This window comes from Pholcus phalangioides, unplaced genomic scaffold (genome assembly GCF_987345545.1).
Source record: "Pholcus phalangioides strain wild (caught in Gottingen) unplaced genomic scaffold, Ppha-v1.0 ptg000007l_1, whole genome shotgun sequence".
Taxonomy (NCBI): domain Eukaryota; kingdom Metazoa; phylum Arthropoda; class Arachnida; order Araneae; family Pholcidae; genus Pholcus; species Pholcus phalangioides.
The window spans coordinates 47,414,014-47,433,569 of NW_028301600.1; positions in this window are offsets into that span (position 1 = coordinate 47,414,014).

A 19,556-nucleotide genomic window follows, 5' to 3' on the forward strand; every position below is an offset into this window, starting at 1 on the left:
AATAATAAAAGCATATGGGCCACATCAGTTTCTTTGCGTGTCCGTCATATATATCCTTTAGTTGTTTTTTAAAATAAAATTTAGAATCACGTGTATTTTGTGTGAGGAGTGTGTATGAAATGATCATTCGCTATAATCACGTTTGAACCCTCCCCATACAAAACGTGGTTTCAAAAATGTTTTTTAAAAATGCACGCAATTATGAAACACTGGAAATGTGTATATATATATACTCTATTTTTTAAGATACTGGATAACATCCTTGTGTGTCTTTTTTTTAATGTTCCATAGAAAATTTAATTTAACGGAAACTGCTTGAGCTTTGTTTACTGAATTTTTAATAGATATGAAACGAGAGATTTTACTTTTTTGTTTCGCTAAATTTTTGTTGTAATCGAATAATCGCTTCTAAAAATATACTAAATGAATAGGAGTAAATAATTTTCAAAAGAAGGATAAATTAAATTTGGAATTGTAGTAAAAAAAGATCTTTAGTTTCTTTAAGAGTTTTGTTCTTCCTAAATGTAATAATCATACATTTTCATTTTTAATGTGCCTTTTAATGTAACTTTGAATGAAATTTCTTGACATCTCTTGATGGAATCAGTGTGCTTTTAGAGAAATATTTTTTTAAATATAAAATCAAGAAATTTTCATTGATTTGAGTTTTTATAGATTCTTAAAAATTAGAGAAATTCGGAAATATTAGAAAATATTTCGGAAAAAGTTAAAATATAAATGATACGTGACTATAAATTTTGTTCATATTAGTGCAAATAATTTTTGCTTTACTAGGTGCTTTATAGAGAGTGTCCAACAGAAATAAAGGTTCTAAGGTTGACTCGAAAAATGAATTAAAATACGTAAAAGAATATCAGAAAAAAATAAGAAATTTAGATATGTTAGTTTAACTCTCGGCGAATGATAACTCTAGTTTACAAGGTTTTCTAACATGAAAAGTTTAGCTGTTCTTAATTAAATTTTTGGTGCTAATTCCAGATATAACCTTAAAAAACGATCATCACGTTTAGTGTTTTTGGTTATATGGTATTTATAGTTTTGAATATCTTTAAAAATTTACATATTTAAGCTATACGTGTGGAATGTTACTAGAAATAATATATTTGGATTTTTTGCCATCGAAAACTTGGGCAATGGCAACGTTGGTTTTTTCTCTAATTGCAACCGGATCCTCCGTATTTTTAATTGAGAAAGAGAAACACACGTTTTATGTTTTATGTACAATCTTTTAGTCGAAAAATGAGGCTTAATCAATGTCGCAGATGCATTTAATGTTCCAAGTAAGTTTTGCCGCCACCACTTCAAATTAAATTGAGGCTGATCAGAGGTGAAATCAGAAAATTTTTCAATTAGTGAAATTTGCATTTTTCTCTATTTTACAAAAGTAATTCACCCGGAAACATTTGAAGAAAAAATAGTCAAGGTATCTATAGTTGAAACTGTTGATCTTCACGTGCTAAGAGGACCAAGTCTCAGAATACGTAAATAGTCATATAAAGTGTCAAAAATAAAAAATTCAGAATGTGAATATGCGATGAAATGAATCCCTTTCGGCAGAAAGAAGCGTAAATTTTATTGATTGGCATTTTTTTAAAAATTTGAATTTTTATATTCCTCCATTATTATTTACGAAAGTGAAACTGTCACAACACATTCTATTTTAGTTCAACAATCATTTATCATCTGTCAATCAGACTTCTTCATTCTTTTCGGACGCTCTTCATGAAATATTGCAAAACAATGTATAACATGCGTGAATGATACACGGTGCAGTACTCTTTCACATATTAAAAAAATCCCTTGGTGAATGAAAAATATTTATTAAATTTATGAACTGAAAAAAGTAATAGTTACATAAGAATTGCTCGTATGAGAGGAACTAATTTTTTCCTTCCGTTTCGTAAAATGTCTTCGAAAAGATCATTTTCCAGAAAACGTTATTACAATGCAATATGTAAATCCTAACAACAAAAATATTTTTTTTAATAAATGAAGAAAAAAACATTTTTGAGACGTTATTGACTGCGAGAAATAAAAAGACAAACTTGGTTACATTTTTTCTTATATAAATTGATAGAAATAAAGGGTTCAGTTTCCAATTACTTGAATTGACTGGGTACATCTGGTCAACGAGCCTGGCTAGATTATTTGAACTTATTCGGCAATGTAACTCATTGATAAATTGATAGAACTTCTTTTGCTGATTATTTGAAATAAAAGTACGAAACGAAAGCCCGAAGGATAAGGAAAAAAAAGGATTAGGAGTTACGAAAATTTGATTCGTTTTCAAATAAACAACTATAGTCTTTCTAAGCCGTTGCGAAAAAGAATTTTGATCCATCCACTTGAGTTTCGTTTTGCTATTATCGAGCTTCTGCGCCCGTATCCATGAAACGTTGCCTGTAACGAGAATGGTATCGAATATAACGACTTGCTGAGTCATTGTGCTTTCACTGGTCTCAGAGAAATCGTTGGCTTAAAAGTAAGTTTGTGGAGAAGTGTCATTAAGAGAATCTTCTGGTAACATTTGAGGCGGTTCCAATGCCATTTATTTCGGACTGCTATTGAAGGAAGGTGGGTTCGGTTAATAGCCAATTGACCTGCTTTGTCTTTTCAAACGGGAAAATTATTCGTATTCTGCTCTGTCTTATTCCTCTTCCAATAGCTATGCAGCACGCGGAGTAATTTATAAGGTTACAGTCACGATGTTGGGAGAGGTCAATTCCTTGAATTTGTATCGTTTGATGTAATAGACTTTAGCTGTTCTGCTCGATAAATTAAATGTTATTTCCTCTAGCGGACGACTTTACGGAAATTTGAACTCTGAACAGTTACCAAATACTCGCAGCCGTAAGAAAACCAAATGCTATTTTCAAATAGCAACGTCTGGTGCTGATCAGAATAAACCCTATTTTATGATGAGAATTCATTTTGAATTCCAAACTTTTTAAACTATTCGGTTATTTGCGATTGAAATTCTCTTTCGCACGTCACGAAAATTACATTACAGCACCGAAAATATCGGTGAATCATCATTTATTGCTTTAGAAACACTTTTTATAGAATTAATTACATACAATATGCATATACAATTTGCATATGTATAAAAAACTAAGAAATTCACAATGGCAATTGTGTCAAATATATTCAAATACAAATACCACGCCACAACAGGCAAATTGCCCAACAAGGTGGCTGACTTAAGAACATCATGGATCCCCGAGCCATTTCTTGGAGGCCCTACCTACTACTGCTACACCACACATGCACCCCGCCGCACCCGCCCCCCACGGAACCCCAACGAATCGGTACATGCGGGAATGTGCGTGTACGTGTAGTGAAACCTGACGTGAAGGTTTTTTTTTTTGTTTTGTTTCTCTGTAATGCTTGTTATGTGTAGTGTTGCCATCTGCCACCAGTTTTTCTAACTATGAGTGAAGTGTTATGATTGAATGATTTATCGTTGTAGGACTGTTGCTCTCTGTGGTGATGGATCCTAATGACTTTGCAGATTTCCTTTGGAAATTTAAGCACTGAAACTATTTTTCTGAAACTTAAAAATTTTCAAGACTACTTTATACTCTATCAATAAGCAAATGCAGTTGAATCCCGTTATAACGAATTCCCAGACACCGGAGAAATCACGTCGTTATAACGAAATTTCGTTATAAAGGCATTCCAGGTTTTTGCATTATTCCTATGTAAATTTATCTGGGAGGTTAGAAAAATGCTCGTTAAAACGAGATTTTCGCTATAATGGTATTCGTTAAAACGGGATTCGACTGTAGTACAAAATTTGTGTATTCCGATTGTACAACAAATATATTATGAACATTAAATATCCGTATTTCACGATCTCAAATTTTACATACACTCATAGAATTTCGTGCATAATAATTCAAAAACCCGTGTAACGTATTTTTAATACTCACGAGCTATGGTATCTCTTCCTTTTCTCTATATTAAACATTTTCAATCCGGATAAACCAACAGGAGTACTCTAAGTTTACTTTACTGATATTCTATGTCTGAAGAATTTAGTATTTAAAAAAAAAAGGGGGGAATTTTAATCAGCTCATTTATTTATGGTATTTAAGGTCTTTAAGAAATATTGAAATGAAACTAATTGAGAAATTCTTCTTTCTTGAAACTTGGTAACAATAGAATAATTAAATGTCATTAACGGAATATTTAAATGAAAACCAACATATATATATATATTTGGAGCGAAATGCGTATTAGCATGTAAAATGTAAATAAATTGGATATGTAAGATAAAGGGGATGGTATTGAAGAAATAGTGATTATTGTACATAAAGATGCTTTGTTACCGGATATATTTAGCTTAAAAAGAAGCGTGGTTACATGTTTGTGCAAGAAAGCAATGTTTTTGAAAATTGCTTGCATCTTGTTTGAACAGTGTTATTTCAACTCTAATATTAATCATTGCGCGAAATAATTAACCAGCATTGTTTTAATCTAAAAAAAACAACATTAAAGGTGTAATCTTATTGATTTCACACCTACGCTAGCACTACCCGTATCTATTGTAGAAATGTATTTTTGCCATTTTTTTCTACGTTTTTGATGAATGTTTATAGTATTTTTTCCATACCATTTTAACAGATTCAGGGTGAAATCCCATAACTTTTATATGGTTCATCATAGACATACAGTTTTTAATCAGTTTGTCTGATTGTGGTCAATTTACAAAGAACAAAAAGCCTATATACAACGTTGTATATAAAGTACGATCAATGGCTATGTGTTGAGGTGAAAATCAAAGGTAAGACCAGGTGCACTTATTGCCAAATGAAAATTGTCAAGTTCTCAGTTATGAAACAGAAAGTCTGATGATTTGACATTTATGACCATTTGTGGTTATCATGATAACAAAAGTTATAAAAGACAGACATTATCATCAAATGATGCTAGTTAAAAGTGAAATTTGCCCTGCCATTTTGAGAAATAAATTAATATTAGCTTCTCTGATACACAGACAATGGTTTTTGGTGAGAGATAGGATAAGTAACGATAAATAATAGTTTCTATGAAAAATTATATGAAAATACTTTTATCAAACTAACGGCTGAAACTATGGCTTAGATCTCAGTCAAGAACTAACTAGTAAAATAAACTAGAAATCGTTCGAAAGATTTGCATTTTAAAGAGATTTGTATTTGAAGTTATTAAGTTTTAGACATTAGAACTGAGTGATTTTTATTCAAAAGAAAATGTGTTTGATTACCTCCATGCCATAGAAATATTACATGGGAAATTTTTGTAATGAGTAGTTTCTTAAACTTCATGTGTTGCGATATATATTCCGATCATTTTTATAACCGTTCACACGCCTATTTACACACCAAACCAATTCCGTCTTTATTATGATAGCAAAAAGCTACAGTACAATCTTTTACAAACACCAAGACGAGACATGGGAAACAGATAAAAATACGAACTGCATTGCTTTTAATTGTCCAAACTATGAACCGATCGAAGTGTGTGAGAAAGGTAGCAAAACGTACGCATTCAAATAAATTATTATTGGTGTGAAGCACTTCCCCACCAGTATCGCTTTTAGGATAACGATATGAATTTTCGCTTGAAATGGCAAATAGACGCAAACCTTACAAAATCCCACTGAGTATCATACCCATGTGTGTATTTATAGAGTACAGATTGTTTTACCTTGATGGTTTCCTAATATTCAGCCAGCAATGAGATCTCTAATGATACTCTGTTTAATCTATAGGATAGTAATTGATAAGCATTGCTTTGGAGACGGTAATAATATTACACTATTCGCCTAATTACAGGGAGGTATTCAAGTATGGATTTGGTTTGGTATTCATTAAAGCTTCTGATGTAATCATGTAATCCAGATTATATATTGTAGAAATTATAATTTGAACTTGCTTCATCATAATCAAATTATCACAAATTCATATAATGTGAAAGTTGTTATGAATAATTCTTTCACATAAAAAAACCTACCGAAAAATTCAATAATGTCAATAATGAGCTCAACTATCACTGAAGTAGTTGTATATTGAATAAGGATATAGTACAAGTGGGGAAAGAATTAGACAATTTGTATTTTCGTAGCAAACACTTCATTGAACAACGGAAACTGGCAGGTAACTATTGGTGTTCAACAATATTTATCTGTCAATAGTTATATCCACTAATAATTATTCTTTACGTAATTTTGCAGGTCTTATTCATTATTAAGGATACACTTCTTGATATAGTAGTGTTCAAGTAACGTTAGAAAAGAAATAGTCATTGAGGTACGATGAGGAAAATCTTTCTCTCAAATGTAAGCATATCGTAATACATTGCCAAGTATTTTTCAGAGCAATGAACGTCTAGACGTATTGTCCTGTTTATGACAACAAAATAATGTGTAATCAAAGAGTACTTCATTAATAGCATCCATATCCATATGCTACACCAAATTTGTACGTGGGATATATTCATAGTAAATTTATTCTTCCAAGGTTTACTACTCCAGAATTCAATAAATCATATAATGGAATTTCATGTTTATTTGCTATGCTTCCCACGTTTTTGGACAACTATTATTGTATGTTTTCCATACCATTACGAAATATTCAGAGTGAAGATCAATAATTTTTATATGGTTCACTTTTACGAACATTTACATTATTCCAATGTTTTTTATTAATAAAAAATGTCAGTATCAGTTTTATCTTACGTTATATGCAATGGGAAGAATTGATTTTGTTTTTGTGCATGATAATTTCACAACACATTGCATAGAATAATGCAGAGCAAAATGTCATTATACATCAATTCTCTTTGCCGAATTTAATGCTCTAAAGATAAGGATTTAAACTGTTAATACTATTGTTGAGAGAATAATTGCCTTTCCCTGAGAGTTTCAATGGTAGAGGAGAGAAATTTATTTCACTACATTCACCTCCTGTGCTCACCATCTTTTGTAAGTGATATGTTATTTGAAGGTTATCTTCTTTTAATGAGGTATACTTATATTTTACATCCACAGAAATTTTTCTGTCATTACTCAAGTTTGTTTTCAGCTGTTAATTAAGTATAAAACTTTAATGAATTCAAATGCGGAAAGTTGACTATTTTTTTTTGTTTTATCAATAGTTTGTTCAGCTCTGTTACTTTCTGATAACTCCACGTATTTCAGATAAACATGCCGATTCATAACACACACAAATATGGACATAAATAAAATAATATCTGCGTTAAACCATCAACTAACAGTTTTCTGATTCCAATAAATTGCATAAAATTTATTTGTTCAGAAATACACGCTGACCCAGCAAGTAAAGATTCCGTTAAGAACAGGAAAATTAGAGATACCCATACTTACCATTAGCTTTTAATAAAATAACAAAGAAAGAACAAGATGGTTTGCTCTCTAACAGTATTGACTTTGATGACGAATAAAGCGCCTCTAAACCAAGCCTATATAAATTGGAACCTGGGTAAATGTTTCCCCAGAGATTCACCTTGATTATTTTTCCTTTTTGTAACCTATTCACCGTTATCTCATTACCAAGCTGAGGTGTTATTAATATACGCTGAATATAAATTCCCTTTTAAATGCATTAAAAAATCTTTGTTATATGTATATGGTACTCAATCTCTCGTTTTCTTTTTATCTAAGAGATCATAACAGTAAATCATACATAATTTATACCCCGAAGATAAATTGGCAAACAAGAATTAGCACTGAGAAAAATGGCCGAAGTAATAAAAATTCCCCTAAAGTTTGAATATATATACATGTACGTATGGAGATTAAACAAATATTTTCAAGAAACTCTCGAAATAAAAGGGAATTCTCCAAACTTTATTTTACTGTTATTAAACTGCCGATAAATTGGTTATTAAGGAATTTTTGAATTTTTTGGTTTTCAATCATTGAAGTGAATCGAAATATACTAACACTCTAAAATGTTACATTGAAAACAATGCAAAAAATCTTCTTTTTTTATAAACTGATAAAACGTCGTGTTATTTTCAAGGGGTCTCCTACCTTTTAATATGGTAACAACTATGATCTAGTAAAAATATTATTGAACCGTTAATTTATTTAAATTTACTTCATATATATTTCATTGTATATACGCTATAATTCTATGCCGTACAAATTTTATATATTTTCAATACTTGGTTTCATGTGCAAATTTTTAAAAAAATTGCATTATCAACATCTTGCATGCACGGCAAAATAACATAAATGTAATTGAACTCAAAATGTAGGAAACTGTTCAGTTCATAAAATGATGAAAAGATTGAGATTTAATTGTCTCAATCTTATATAAAATTAAAATTTTAAATCTCTCTCTCTCTCTTTAAAAAAACTCGAAATTTTTTTTTTATCACCCAAGTATTTATGAATAGATCTCGAAACTTTTTCGTCATTTTATGAACTAAACAGTTTCCTGCATTTTGAATCAATTTTTATTCAATTTCAATGATGTTATGCTATTCATTATACGCGCAAGGTGTTGATAATCGCATTTTTTTTGAAAATTTACAAAAACATAAGTATTAGAGATATGTAAAACATTTTACTCGCATAGCAATCAACAAAACTATGTGTATCAAATTTGAAATAAATCAGTGGTTAAATAATGTTTTTAATGATATTTCTTTCTACTAGAGCATATAGTTTTTCACTATGTAGGAGATACTAACAGGTTGTTCTGTAATTCTTTACCTCGTAAACCTTTCGTTGTAGAGTTTTAGTTTCAATTTGAAAAATGCTCAAAATGTGCTCAGAAAACACTGTACCAGGTTCGAGAGTGAAAATACAGTGTCATAAAATGAAAAAAAAATCTGAATTTTTATACCGTCCCTATGTCTTCTACAACCCATCAAACCGCAGTCACGATGTGGTAATAATTATTTTTCAAAATTTGACAGAAGAAGTCAAGTATCTATATTATTCTGTATGTATCTATGTAATTTTATATTTTTTTTCTCTCTCAAATTCCTGTTTTTTTCTCTCTAGTCACATGGAACTAATAAAATGCAGCTACTATATATAGTCATGTATCACACGTTAACGATAAAAAGTGGATTCGATACTTATCGGACCGTCTTACATCAGCACATCGAACTTCTCGAATCAGGATCTCTGGCTACTGCACGAATTGGCCAGCTAAAGCCCGAATCATTTCAGAAAATCGGATTTTGGCCAAACCTTTCAGCCAATTCGCGAACTGGCGGCACTTCTAGCTTTGGCAGTAACAAATGCACAGTATTTTGTTGTGAAATATAATTCTTACTATACATATCATTTATGTCGTGTTTTATGTGTCGTTTATCATGCATACGAATTTAAAGCTCATCCGAAAAGGAAAAAGTGGTAACGAAGTAAACAGAGGAACAGATACATCTCTTCATATTATTACTCTGCCACCTTCTCAATAAATATTTATTTTTCCTGAGAATTTTGTTACCAGAAATATTGCTGATGTAATGCCATTTGCAAATATACTTCCGGCTGGGTACTCATTAATATTCCACCAACGCATTTCTGTGTTCCTGTTTTTCTCTCTCTCGAGCATGACACTCAGGTTGAGGATAAATAGCAGTTTGCTTTTGGGAAAAATTATCACGTTCTGGTTGTAGGATACCGAAAACTGGATGAATAATTTTAACATCTATATAAGAGCAGACATATATTTTATACATCTGACGCGATTGATATATATATATATATCTTCGACAATTTATGCTAGTAATTTCATTCAAAAATCTCTATCGAATTTCAGCATAATTATGCAATGTCTTGGACAAAGATAATTCAATTTCAATGAAATAGAAACTGATACCCAAATCTAACGTGGTATTGGAGAATTTTGATATTTTTCCTCTCAAAGAATGCAAGAAAAATGTCTATACTTGGTAATCTCAGCTGAAATTTACTCATTTAGAGAAAGAGGGGAGGAAATTCAAAATGAATATTCATATTTATTCGAAGACTACAGTAAGAAAGGCCAGTAGGAAACTTCCAAAGGAAAATAATACAAACATACAAGTATTAAATAGCACTTAAAATAAGATAACTAACAACAAGTACTTACTGTAACAACAATATACAACAGAATGTCACACTAAACATAAGACAAATCTACAGTACACCCAGAGACCAAAAAATTAGGGACACCCTGCTATTCACCACTAATATCGTGTGGGACGTCCTCTGGCTTTGATGACAGCAGATATTCGTCCAGGCATGGACTCTAAAAGTTGTGAAAACCGTTGAGGAGAAATATTAGCCCATGCTAACGAAATGGCAACTCTTAATTCTCTCAAATTAGAAGATGATGTTTCGGAACTTTTAACAGAACACCACCACCCACACCACCCCACTTTCAACCTCATCCCACAAATGCTTAATTAGGTTGAGCTCGTGTGACGTGACTGAGGGACTAGAGAAGCAATCGAAATTCTGAATCATGTTCCTCAAACCAATCTGAGATAATTCCAGCCCTGTGGGAGGGTGCATTGCCCTGCTGGAAATATACATCATCATCAGGAAACATCATGGTGATAAACGGGTGCATGTGGTCAGCAACCATGGGCGAAGATGCGGGGGGGGGGGGTAGCATTGTGCCCAACCCCCCAGCGTTAAAAGTGGAGTCGGCTGATCTAATGTATATATGAATTGACATCATAATCATCATCGTGCCCCCCCCTCCCCAGCAATAATGACCGTGCCCCCCCCCAGACTTCCAAGTCTATCTCCGCCTATTTCAGCAACGATGTGGAGGTAGGCGCTGGCATTGACGGATGTTTAAAATGGAGATGAGGGACCAAAGGTATATACCAGGAACATGCTCCCCAGTCCATGATTCCGCCGACACTCGCTTGAACAGTTGTCATATGGGATACCGGATCCATGTCTTCCTGCTGCTTGCGCCACACAGGGATCCTGCCATCAACGTCATGGGGAAGAAATCTTGACTCGTCAGACTAGACAACCTTTTTCCATTCATCAAGTGCCCAATTTCGGCGTTCTTTAGCCCACAAAAGCCGTTTTCTTCGGTTTTGCAGCGAAATCAAAGGGATTCTTGTTGGTCGCCGGCTATTGAAACCAATTTGTAGTAACATCCGTCTTAAAGAGTTTACGGATATGCTTAGCGATGATCCTGAGTTGTATTGCGATGCAATTTGTTGCGTTGTAGCTATGCTGTTGCTGCACACAATGCATGTCAGTCGCTTGGCACCTTTTTTTTTCGTTCACAAGCGATTTGTGCCCACTATTCTGCTTCCTGCTTGAAGTTGTTGCGCGCCGTTGATACGCGAACATATATATATATATATATATATTATTATATACACATTGCAATCAACCAGAATTAAATAATACTCCTAGACGTGCCGCATTTTTATAAACTCCTATTATATTTAGGCTTGCCTCTTATATATATATAAGGTTTACATTACTCAATGTAGAATATAAACGAATAAGGACACTCTCATTACAGTACACAAGCATTTATACAGAAAAGAGTCACTTATAATAATCAATAAGAAAAATTGATTTACTCACCCACCATCACCCTCTCAATCAGCCCCGATCATTAATTAGAAGCCCTGGTATACTTCGTTAGGGTACATCTTCCTTTTCGCGAGAGAGTTTCACATTTTAGCACGCGACTTCACACTATCAGACCAGATCACTCTCTATAGAAAAGCTTCGTGTGTGTTCGGAAGTGAAAACTCCTCCAATTGGTTAAACGATATCGCCAGATATCCGACAAAGGGCCCTCCTTGGCTCCCAGGCACGCGAATGAAAACGTGACTTTTTCCATTGTCTGAAATGTGTGATCATCTTGGTCATATCTCTATGCAAAGGATAATGCGTCTAAATTCTTGAGCCAGGAAAGAAACTCAAACGTGTTGCTTCCAATGTATCTATGTGTGTAATCGTGTGGTTTGTGGTTTCGCTGGGGGAGGAAGTGAGAGAGTGCGATGATGCTAAAGTTTTTTGGCTTAGCTGTCATTCTTTGAAGAATCGAAGTACAATTAATTGTTCGAGAAAAGCTAAAAAGGTTAGCGGCTTTGGAAATACTGAAGCCACCCCTTCTGGTGCCCACAATTATGCCGCTTTCAAAATCACTCAAATCTCTTGTTTTTCATATGAACAGGCAAATTGCAACGTTAACTGGTGCTTCCAAGAAAGCTTTTTACCAACAAAAATCCTGTTTATTACGCCAGCACACGTGCTGCACGGACGAGTCAAAGTTTGAGTGGGGGTGTTTCTAATTTTTTGACCACTGTGTGTCTGTGTGGGTGTGTATGCACGCTTCACAACGACGACGCATTGATTGTCGAACGCTTTCAAAAATACCCGGCATTTTGTGGAGGTTTGTAGCTGCGACGGGGTGCCCTCAAACGTGCATAACTGTGAATGTGGATAGTAAGAACGTACTGTCCTCGTGTAAAGTATCGCCAAATAAAGAGTTTCTCCATCCATTATTGGCCTGTCGTTTCTGAATCTTCGTTTATCCTCCAGCTGATCAGGTTGGGGTTTCCGGTCATACATTCCTATGTGATTCTCCTATGTTCTTGTGTTTTCTACCTCCCCTGTAAGTTTGTACGCTGAGTTCTGAATCACCCTGTATGTCGCAAGAAATTGGCTTTTTGGAAATTGACCATTTTACTTATGCATACATAATCTTTACAATCCCTGCACAGTGGTAATATGGATATTTGTTTTGTTTTTGTTTTGTATGTTCTTGCATGAGTGTATTCAAAACTTCATATAGTGATTAAAAATGCATATATAATATTGATTACATAAAGAAGATAGAATGTAAAATGTACACATAACTTATAATTAAAAGGCTTATTCAGTTACTTTATATTTAAAAAAGGGGAAAGAGGTGTTAAGTAAAATCATTTCCATAGCCCTTCCATCAATTAATTATTGAAACATTTTGGTGGTTGCTGTTTCACTAACAGATACTAGATTATTTTTTGTGGGCGTACTGGAATGACACCTTAGTCCCTTGGGGTCACAAAGTTCCTAATCCAAGCATTTTTTTGTGTTTCTGTGTATTTGTCTTCATGTACAAGTTTGTAGCAGTTGTCATGTTTTTGTTGTTGTTGAATAAAAAAAAATTCATTCAGAATCTAACATAATAACGACCAAATGATTTAATGTTGCTTTTTACGTGATTGATTTATACAATTATGTTTAACGTATCACAAATATTTATTTATAAATTACTTTGAAGTAAAGCCAACGCAAACTCCAATAGTTTCCAACAGTCCTTTTAACTGAATTTTTCTACGGAAAATATGTGTGCATCGTATTTTGGATATATTTCTCTGCCATCTTTCTCCTTGTAGAATGTCATTACCCATTTTCTTGAGACTAGTAGTCCATTAACAGCAAAAGAAAAAAAATCACATCACTAGAAACGAATACAAATCTTATTCAGATGTATTCTTTTAAGAAACAAAATCGTGAAACTGTTTTGTTTTGTATAGCATCGTTAAAAACGTTTCCTTTCTGTTCATAGGAGGGTAACAATACTAACAAATACGCATTTTATAATAGTTTTTGCATTTTCTCTACATGAGAACAAATATATGTTTTTCATTAAATTGAATTTTGGTAAAAATCGAACATAATCCTTGAAAACTTGAATCTTCAAGCAAGGATTTGCTCCACAAATTTTCATTGGTTATAGCAAAAAGATTTACATTTCAGGGGAAACTGAGATTCGGTAAATTGGATTCGTAAATTCAGCAAAATTGTAGTTACAGCATGTTTTCTGGAGAGTATATCCTTATTTAGTCATGTGTTCCGTGAGTTTTCTGAACAGCAACGAGTCTGTTTTACTAAAAAGAAACGACAAAAATTTTTCGTTCTGGAATAAATGAAATAGCAGTCTTTTCAAGTAAATATTGTAATAGGTATCGTACAACGTATATTTGAACTAACGTTAAGATGTGTTTGTGTTTCAAAATAAAAGTTTACAATTTTTCAAATCTTTCTCGGTGAAAACATGTTCTTTGTACTTGGATGTTTTCACTATTCTTTTTAATGAAACGCATTTATTTGCTTCTGGAGCGAGTGTATTTAGAACTACTGTAAAAATAGATTACCTTGAAATGAGCAGGTTGAAAACCATTGTCTGAGACACAACGACTCATTATCGTATGAATTTATGTTATCACTAAATAACGGAAAGAGATGTTATAAATTATAAAATATATCACAAAATCTATGGGTGCTAGTAGTATATTTTTGATGCCATTAGAAGGAAACATAAATATTCGTGAAATATAAATATATATACCATGATATCAAGTAAAAAAATAAATTAGGTCTTTGGAGGAATATATCTGCAGTGTTGTTGCTTAAAATATGTGAAAAAATAAAAATCTGTAAAAAGTTCTTATTCTGAAATTATTTCATATTTCAATTATATTTTGATGATTTTTTTTTTCAAAAATGCATTCAGTATTTTTTGTTTCTGTTTTAATAACTAGATGCATATTTGTGTGTATATATATATATATATACATTATATTTACAAAATATTGTATTCGTTTTGACAGAAGTTCTGTATAAAATACGCATATACATCTTTCGCTGAGCAACGAAAACCTCTTTTGGAAAGTTATTGCACAACGACGAGCGTATGTATTCAAGGATGACGTCACTCTCCGCTACCATACGAAGGTTTTTAACAACTGGCTGTTGCGAAGATATATTTCGGAAAGAGAGAAAATTCAACTGCCCCTGTGGGGAATCGAACCTACGTCCTTTTACTTTCCGGGTGAACGCCCTAGACCACTAGACTACAGAGGCACAGAATCTCTCAATCTTTCCTTGGAGCTCGTGTACACTGAAAGGGACCGTACATGGACGGCCGGACCAGACTCAGGCCAAGCTCACAACTGCTGACGTTGCCACCAGATGGCGACTTATTCAAGGAGGCTACTTATTCCTTACACTTTTGACTACGTGTTCTTTTGACTACGCAATAGACAACCTCTTAACTCAGCAACAGCTAGCAACGAAATTAGCCCCGAGATGCTGACATATAACGAAACGTTGGGAACTGTTGCTGAGTTAGGAGGCTGACTATTGCCCAGTCCCATTCATTCCAAAGGCACACAGTATTCTTAATAAAAAAAATGTCTGTCCCCTGTAGCTTAATGTTAGAGCAAGCGCCCGGAAAGTGCGAGATTAGTGGTTTGATTTACCGCAGATGAGTGTGAATTTTTTCTAATCATCTTCGCTTAGTATCCAGTCATCTCTACTTTGTATAATTAGCGGAGAGGTTCATCGTTTCGTACATAATAAATTAACCATAACACAAGAGATGATATGTAAACAAAATTAAAACGAAGTCACGACTGTGTCTGGCTACGTTAATGTCATCTCGGTGTCAAAGCCCTTAAATTCTGTGCCTGCACATAATCTGGGCACAATATACCCCAAGCCAGATTCACGGTTCTGTGAGTCACTTACTGCCAAGTTTTACAAATTAGAACTGCGTAATGTATAAATATATTAAAACAATGTTTCCAGAAGTCATATATTGACTGTTAGATCGATGTCAGAAAAAATTGAAAATTTTCTTTGAAAATGATCTTTGAAATTGAAAATTTAAATTTATTTAACACAAAGCGCGCACATCATAGTGAAGTCAATTACCAAAACAAATATTACATTCTAAATATATACCCAAGGGGATCACACGATTCGTCCAGGTTCCATTATTTGTATACACTTAGCAACAGACCATTTTTTTATTTGACATTAATCAAGTTATAATAATGAAATATAATTGTTCCACACACACACAAAAAAGAAAAAAAATATACACATATTGGTTTCTGTTTTTTTACTCAATAGATTTGGTTGATGTGATTAATTAACAATCGTTTAAATTTTTTACTACACTTTTCTGAATTTATTCCATGATTTAATTTGTTATATTTTTTGGGTGCAATGTAATTCTTTGGTTTAGAAACATTTTGCTTCATAAAACTGGGGATTGCCTGCCAAACCATTGGCTGACAAAGAAGAGTCGTATTTAGGGGCAGAAACTGCTAAGGCGTTAGCTCCATTTTTCAGTCCATTTAGCCAAGAAGAGATCAGCCCTTTTTTTTGCCTCCAGTGAGTTAGCTCTATCTTTTTGAGGAATACAGGAACTAACTGCTAGAGTTGCCTTCATCCAGCATCAAACAAAGGAAATATTTTTTCAACAAGAAAGGGAAGGAGACGTCACTCACACAAAAGTGCCAAAAATGGAGATAACCCTTTCTTGCCGCAACCAGTTCATTTCTTTACAACAAAAAACAATCGCCATGTGTTCGATCAAATCTATTTTACGGGTTCGTAAGATGAGATTACTTCGTAACTCGAATCTTTTTGTGTTAAGGGTCGACTGTATAAGTTTTTTGTGAATGATACAAGCAATTTAATTTTTTTTGCACATTTTTGTGGTGTAAGATCGAAAGCGAGCAGACTACGCTTTTTTTTGGTCTAACGATGTATGATAATACAAATACAAATACAAATACAAATACAACGCCACAACAGGCAAATTGCCCAACGAGGTGGCTGAGTTAAGAACATCATGGATCCCGAGCCCCTACCTACTACTGCTACCCACACATGCACCCTCCCCCCCCCGCGGAACCCCCCCCAACGAATCGGTACATGCGGGGATGTGCGTGTACGTGTAGTGCTACCTGACGTAAAGTTTTGTTTCTGTGTAATGCTTGTTATGTGTAGTGCTGTCATCTGCCCCCAGTTTTACAAACTATGAGTGAAGTGTTATGGTTGAATGATTTATCGTTGTAGGACTGTTGCTCTCTGTGGCGAGACTTTTTAACGGGGAGATCGGCTCGCATTTGCGCCTTGAAGTTGGGAACCACAGAAAACCAACTTCAGCCGACCACCACTGTGGGGTTCGAACCCGGATCCTCGCGTCACGAGTCCGGCACTATAACCACTCGACCACCACAGCGGCCCACTCGACCACCACAGCGGCTGTATACATAGAGAGTCATATAAAAAGTCTGTAATTTGCTTACGATATTTTTTATATGTGTTCAGTGGCGTAAATAGTGGCGACATGTGAGACTCGCACTCTAAGAAGGGAAATGAGTCGAAGAAAACGTGATGCATGATTCAAGAGAGTAGGAAGCATTTCTGCAGCCGGAAAGTGAAAGGAAATAACGCAGAGATTGCAGAGAACTCATTGAGCTTTCGTTCTTCTTAGAGAACCTACAACGTCCTTAGCTAAAATATTACTTCTGTCAGCATCAGCGTCAACTCATTCACCTAGCCCGATATTGCCTCTTCACTTTCTCCAAATGAACTCGAATGATATGTTTTCTTTTTTCTAAAAGATCGTAGCTCTTTTCTAATAGCTATAGTAATGAGAAAACGGGTAAACAAAATAAAGTGGTTATATTTCTTAGGGTGTATCGCCAAACATTAGACGTGCTGGTATTGTCCAGCGATGCGAAAAGAGCATCTCCTACGCTTGAGCATCGTGTTCGAAACACCAAATTGATTCGTTCACGTGGATGATTAAGTCATCATGATACAAAAGATTAGATTTTTTGTTGTTCACGTCGAAGGGCTATTTAGTCCAAAATTTTTGCAACTGAAACACAATTATACTCAAACATGTAGGATAAATGTAATGTAAAAAAAAAAATTGTAAATAAAACTATAAAAATTCATATTCCTGTCTAGATGAAAATTTCATTCTCTCTACAAGCTCTATTTCTGTGAAAATCTAATTATATTCACATTTTTATATACGACACTTTCTAGTGTCATTGTAATCTGGTACTGAATACACAGAATGTGATGAATACATTAATATGGTTTTATATATAGTTATTTTGTTACGGATTTAGTAACGTTTAACTTTTTTCTTTATAATACATAACTATGACACTGTGAATGTGATAAATGCGATTGTGATGCATAATAACCGGTTATTGTGCATACTTACCAAGTATTTTGGAGAGTTTGATAAATTTCCCTAAATTAATCATTTTTTTCCGGCGATTATGCATAATATCCAAGCGTCGTATCGTTGGTAACCATGATAAATCGTACTACAGTCGATCCCAGTTATAACGTTCCCCCTTACAACGTTCTCCCGCTTAGTACGATTCATTTTTGCTGTCTCAACTCTAATTCTCATTAAAAATCCCTGTCCTTTTAAAGCGTTTTCCCGCTTACAACGTTTTTATGACGGTTTTATGAAAAACGTTGTGAGCGGGATCCACTGCATAGGATATATTATACATGATAATCCAAACATTTATTGCATCATCACATCGGGGTACGATCGTAAAATTTGTTATCATTATATCGGGGTCTGACTATATTTATCACACTAGACTCGTTTGCAACTTTTTTCATATTCATCAAATTGACCAATTACACTAGGGTATTATGCATAACCACAGGCAAAGGCGATAAATTTCAAGTATTTACACGACACTTGGTTATTATGCAAAAATTCCGGTGAAAGTGATAATTTTTTTAGTATTCATCAAATTTATCAGCGATGGTTGAGTATTATGCATATTTAACGGAAAAAAATATAAATTCATCAAACTTACCAAGATGATTGGTAAGTATGCATATTAATTGATTTTCCACATTACCACATTACACATACACGCCAGCGAAGACTATTAAGCATCGTGGTCAGCCCATGTATGCTGATATATTGTTCCTTATAGCGTTGTTTGAATTATTTGTTGAAGCAAATCATTTCACAGCCTCTTATAGCATCAAAACAGATCGTGGAAGTATTTTATTTTTGGTCGGATACGACGAAAACTAGCTGAAATTTAATGTTTTTGAATTTAGGAAATTGTTAGTCATGACAAAAGACAGTTTATATTTTTGTAAGCATTGATATCTGTTAGAATGTTCATCTGTTAAACATAGTGATGAATTTTACTGTATTTTTATATAAATTCTGTTTAGAAAATAAATCTTCAGGAGTGTTTTTTTTACCATTTACTGCTCCGTTATGATGAATATTTGAAACCCAGAGTTTGAGATAAATATTTGTAATCTACTAAAAGAAAAATGCTTCTACTCTGAGAATTTTCATGCCATCAAACTCAATGATGACACGAAAATTTACAGAAACGTCACCGTGTAAGTTTCTACAAAAATTATACATATAACGAACTATGAGCCTCCATGTAACGGTGTGTATCATCAAGTGAAAAAATAATTCGAACGGTCTTCTGTTCGGAAATTTAGGAAAATATTTAAAAGTTTTTCTTTGCATTTTACAGTACACTAAGTTTTTGAGCTGTTAATTTATAATTTCATGTCATTTCGAAATGTTTTTGTCACTTACAATAGGATTATACTCTTACAACCGCTAACGACATATACGAGCAGAAAACCAATATGTTTACAAGTATTTAATTTTTGTGTTGAACAAATGTCAGTGACATTTGCGGAGGGAACACCAGAGTATGGAGCAGTAAAATAA